Source organism: Gorilla gorilla, chromosome 18, assembly GCF_029281585.2.
Source record: "Gorilla gorilla gorilla isolate KB3781 chromosome 18, NHGRI_mGorGor1-v2.1_pri, whole genome shotgun sequence".
Lineage (NCBI taxonomy): Eukaryota > Metazoa > Chordata > Mammalia > Primates > Hominidae > Gorilla > Gorilla gorilla.
Genome location: NC_073242.2, coordinates 32,207,351 through 32,213,350, shown reverse-complemented (window position 1 = coordinate 32,213,350; position 6,000 = coordinate 32,207,351).

Below are 6,000 nucleotides of genomic sequence, written 5' to 3'. Positions count from 1 at the left end.
GCTAATTTGGGCTGGCTTCATTCCTCCTCCATTTTGGAATGTTAAATCCAGAAAGCAAAGTGAAAGCGCAAATGACTTTGATGTCACTGATCTTTTTCTTGAATTTTTATTAATTATGCCACCCTCATGAATCAGAAGTAGTAAAATTTTGATTGAAAAGTTTTTTTAAAAGTAAAATCTGGGCCGGGCGCGGCGGCTCACAACTGTTATCCTAGCACTTTGGGAGGTCAAGGCGGGTGGATCACCTGAGGTCAGTAGTTCGAGACCAGCCTGGCCAACATGGCGAAATCCCATCTCTACTAAAAATAGAAAAATTAGCCAGGTGCGGTGGTGCATGCCTATAACTCCAGCTACCCAGGAGGCTGAGGCAGGAGAATCGCCGGAACCCGGGAGGCAGAGGCTGCAGTGAGCCAAGATTGCACCACTGCACTCCAGCCTGGGCAACAGAGTGAGACCCCGTTTAAAAAAAAAAAAAAAAGTAAAATCTGAAAGCGTTGACTCCCTTAAACTGTCAAATAATTTGGGAAAAAACTAAACACAAATTTTAGGGCTGCATCCTTTAAAACAACTCACTTATTTTAAAAGATACATTCATACCAATGCTAAAAGGTAAAAATAACTAATTTCTAACTATATTAAACAGAATTGCATTTCCTATATCATTATGTCAAAATTCATGGGGCATGTTCTTAAACACATATCCATTAAAAGTCACTGCCTTTCAGCCAACCGAAATACAATATATGTGCTGGCAGCCCTCTTCATGCAATGGGCGGTGTGTCTCTCTCACGCTATATGTGCAACAAATTAGTCCATTTTGATAAAAATTAAATTTCCAAAATGGAACATAAATTTAGATTTAGCCAGCCAGGTGACACCATTTTTAACATAAAACATCAGGGGCCGGGCGTGGTGGCTCACACCTGTTAATCCCAGCACTTTGAGAGGCCAAGGCAGGCGGATCACCTGAGGTCAGGAGTTTGAGAACAGCCTGCCCAGCATGGCAAAATCCTGTATCTACTAAAAACACAAAAAATTAGCTGGGTGTGGTGGCAGATGCCTGTAATCTCAGCAACTCGGGAGGCTGAGGCAAAAGAATGGCTTGAACCCAGGAGGCGGAGGTTGCAGTGAGCTGAGATCGCACCACTGCACTCCAGCCTGGGCGACAGAGTCAGACTCTGTCTTGAAAAAAAAAAAAAAAAAAATCAGGTTACCACGATGGAGCTTTTACTATGTCCCAAAGGACCTTCAGTGTAACACTGCTTGATTCATAGGACTACACATTAATTATCTGAAATAATCCTACACAAAATCTCCCAAATCTAACAGAGAAGCTGTCCTTTTGGCTCATTATTGGTGTACATTCTGAATACCTATGCTACGCTAAAATAATGAGCATTGATTGAAACCACAGAAAAGATGTGTAGGTAAACCCAAATGGAATGCAAACACTAAGAAATGAACCAAACTGTATTATAAATGACTACCATAACCACACTGAAGGTTAAGAAGAAACAAACTAACTTGGAAAAGAGCATCTTGACTAGATACTGTAAGGCTAAAAACAAAAGGAATTGCACATAAATCATAAATGTTATAATTTCATCAATAAATGTACTTCTCGCGAGGTATGGGTTAGTAGCTCTGAAGCTACTTTGTGTATACCGGGTTTAAACAAATAAACATAATGGAAGTAATAGAAACTGGATTTCTCACTGTTGAGAAAGAAGGCACAAATAAGAAAAGAGAGGAAGCTAAAAATAAGTCATGTGGTATTGTACTGGAATCTGAGGTATCAGTATAAAGGCATGCATACACCCATGCGCACACACACACACAAACACACACACACACACTTATTTATTTAGAGACAGGGTCTCGCTCTGTTGCCCAGGCTGTAGTGCAATGGCACCATCATGGCTCAATGCAGCCTCAAATTCCCATGCTCAAGCAATCCTCCCACCTCAGCCTCCCCTACAGCTGGGACCACAGGCATGTGCCACCACTCCTGGCTAATTTTTTAATTTTTTTTTTTTGAAATGCAGTCTTGCTCTGTTGCCCAGGCTGGAGTGCGGTGGCATAATCTCAGCTCACTGCAACCTCTGCCTTCCAGGTTCAAGAGATTCTCCTGCCTCAGCCTCCTGAGTAGCTGGGATTACAGGTGGCACCACCACACCAGCTAATTTTTGGATTTTCAGTAGAGACGGGGTTTTACCATGTTGGCTAGGCTGGTCTCAAACTCCTGACCTCACGTGATCTGCCCGCCTTGGCCTCTCAAAGTTCTGGGATTACAGGAGCGAGCCACCACACCCAGCCAATTTTTACATTTTTTGTAGAGAGGGGGTCTCCCATGTTGCCCAGGCTGGTCTTGAACTACTAGCCTGAAGCAGTCCTCCTGCCTTGACCTCCCTAAGTGTGGGATTACAGGGTTGAGCCACCATGCCCAGCTACATACACATTTATATAGATACACACACACATACATATACAGAGAGACACAGAAATATAGCTGTGTGTGTACATGCCTAGGTCTACATACATATGGTTCTTAGTTCTGTCCAGTGAGAGGGCTTAGAAGCAATAATATCACAGCAGTAACCTAGGGCCAGATCTTGGTTTCTAAACATCATTCCCCATTAAGAGGAACCAGAGCTCCGTGGAGAAGTCATTCATTCCATAGCTGAGCCAGAGAAACTACAACAATACCAGAAAGCAAAGAAGTGCTCAGAAAAGGATGGGGGGCTTGTTCAGAGGGCACAGGAGCCAAGTCAAAGAAGCTCCAATGGCCAAAGGTGGTACAATTTAAGCAACAAAGTAAACAGTAAAAATACTAGATAATAATCTAGTATTATTATTAATACTAATAATTTTAAAAAATCTCTGAGTCCATACATATACATAAAAACCATTAAATAAACAAGGAAAAGGGCTGGGTGTGGTGGCTCGTGCCTATAATCCAAATACTTTGGGAGGCTGAGGCGCGGGAGACTGCTTGAGCCTAAGAGTTCAAGACCAGCCTGGACAACATAGGAAGACCCCTTCTCCACAAAAAAAAATATATATATATAAAATTATCCACGTGTGGTACTGCATGCCTGTAGTCCCAGCTGCTCAGGAGGCTAAGGAGGAGGGAGGATCGCTTGAGCCCGGGAGGTGGAGGCTGCAGTGAGCCAGTGTACTCCCAGCTTGGGGAACAGACAGAGACTGTGTCTCAAAATTAAATAAATACATAAATAAACAGGGGAAAAGGACATTTTTTTCTTTCCCTTTTTTTTTTTTTTTGAGACAGGGTCTCAACTTTGTCACCAGGCTACAGTGCAATCGCGCAATCTCAGGTTACTGCAACCCCCGCCTCCTAGGTTCAAGCGATTCTCCTGCCTCAGCCTCCCAAGTAGCTGGGATTACAGGTGTGTGCCACCACGCTCAGCTAATTTTTGTATTTTCAGTAGAGATGGGATTTCACCATGTTGGTTAGGCTGGTGTCGAACTCCCGACCTCAAGTGATCCGCCCCCCTTGGCCTCCCAAAGTACTGGGATTACAGGTGTGAGCCACCATGCCCAGCCCATTTTTTTCTTTATAGAAGAATTCCAAGAATAAATGTAGAAAGGACGAAGGAAATATAAACTTGCCATTAGAATACCACAGTAATAACTGCTACAGGCAAGATATGCTGATAGACGATAATATTAGTAGGCAAAGTTTGAGGGAAAACAGGATTTTCATGGTCTCAAAGTATCTCCCCCAAGATATTCATAAACTATAAAGTTAAACTATATAGTTAATTTAACTATAATTTAATGATATAGTTAACTTATTAACTATAAAATTAATTTCACAGAACACAAATCCAGCCAACACCACCTTAACCAAGCGATCAAGATCAACACCATGGGCAGAGAATGGTGGCTCACGCCTGTAATCCCAGCATTTTGGGAGGCCTTCCTGCCTGTAAGCTTTCCATGGGCTGCTGCACAACAGAAACCCTCAGAGAAATATGATGTAGTGGGGAGGGGACTCTTGAGGAAGGAGCCACTGTAGCTTCCTGGCTATAGCCCCAGGGTGGCATACAGGGCTGGCTGAAGGCCGGCTGTCCAAGGACAGGAGAGTGGTCAGCTACAGGGCGACGGGGACAAATACCCCAGCCAGCTCCTCTTCCCCTCACACCCTCACCCATCCACTGGCAACTCCTGCAGTTCCATCCAGCCAGATTTGTCCAGAAGCCAGCCCCTTCCACCATCTTCACTGCCACCCCCTGCCCAAGCCACCTCTCTCCAAGACCACTGCAACAGCCTGATAGCCACATCCAGCTTCCACCCTTTCCCTCTCCTGGGTTTGTACCATATGGCAACCAGAGTGGTTTGGCTAAAATACATATCAAGGCCGAGTGTGGTGGCTCATGCCTGTAATCCCAACATTTTGGGAGGCCGAGGTAGCTGGGTCACCTGAGGTCAGAAATTTTGAGACCAGCCTGGCCAACATGGTGAAACTCCATCTCTACTAAAAGTACATAAATTAGCAGGGCATGGTGGCACATACCTGTGATTCCAGCTACTCAGGAGGCTGAGGTGGGAGGATCACTTGAGCCCAAAAGGCAGAGGTTGAAGTGAGCCGAGATCACACCACTGCACTCCAGCCTGGGTGACAGAGCAAGACTGCCTCAAAAAAAAAAAATGCAAATCAGGTCATGTCCCTCCCCTGCTCAAAACCCTCCTTGGCTCCCCATCTCTCTCAGAGAAGAGCCTCCAATGCCCTAGGAATCTAGCCCCTATCACTCTCCGACATCATCCCCTACTTCTGTCACTCTGGGGGACTCTGCTCCAGCCTCACCGAACTCCTTGTGATCCTCAGACCACCCAGACACTTGTGCGTACCCCAGGGCCCTTGCACTGGCTGTTGCATCACCTCCACGTGGCTGTCTCCTCTATTCCTCAGGTCTCTGCTTCATTGGTGTCTCTGGGAGACTTTCTCTCACCCCAACCACTCTCAGTAACAGAGAAATCCTCACCATGCACTCCTGCTTTTTGTTATTGGGGCAAAATTCTCACAACCTAAAATTTACCATATTAAAGTGTACAGTCAGTAGCATTTAGTACCTTCACAATGCTGGGCACCTATCTAGTACTAAAACACTGTTATCACCCCAGGCTGAGCATGGTGGCTTAGGGCTGTAATCTCAACACTTTGGGAGGCTGAGTCGGAAGGATTGCTTGAGGTCAGGAGTTCAAGACCAACCTAGGCAGCATAGCAAGACACCATCTCTACAAAAAATACAGGCCGGGCGTGGTGGCTCATGCCTGTAATCTCAGCACTTTGGGAGGCCGAGGCGGGCAGTTCACAAGGTCAGGAGTTCAAGAACGGCATGGCCAACATAGAGAAAACCCATCTCTACTAAAAATACAAAAATTATCCAGGTGTGGTGGCACATGCCTGTAATCCCAGCTACTAGGGAGGCTGAGGCAGGAGAATCACTTGAACTCGGGAGGCGGAGGTTGCAGTGAGCCGAGATCATGCCATTGCACTCCAGCTTGGGCAACAAGAGCAAGACTCCACCTCAAAAAAAAATAAAATAAAATAAAATAATAATAATAATAATAATCATACAAAAATTAGCTCAGCATGGTGGCACATGCCTGTAGTCCCAGCTACTTGAGAGGCTGAGGCAGGAGAATCCCTTAATCTCAGGATTTTGAGGCTGCAGTGACTTGTGATCATGCCACTGCACCCAGCCTGGGTGACAGATTGAGATGGTCACCACAGAAGAAACCCAACTCTCTTTAAGCATTCGCTCCCCGTTCCCACTCTTCTGCATTCCCAGCAACCACTAGTCTACTTTCTATTTCTGTGGATTTGCCTATTCTGGACAATTCATATAAATGAAGTCATACGATATACGTGACCTCTTTTTTGTATTCCTAACATAGCAACAGAAAGCCTATATACATGACCTCTTATGTCTGGCTCTGTTCACTCGATGCTGTATTTCTTCTTTCTTTCTTTTT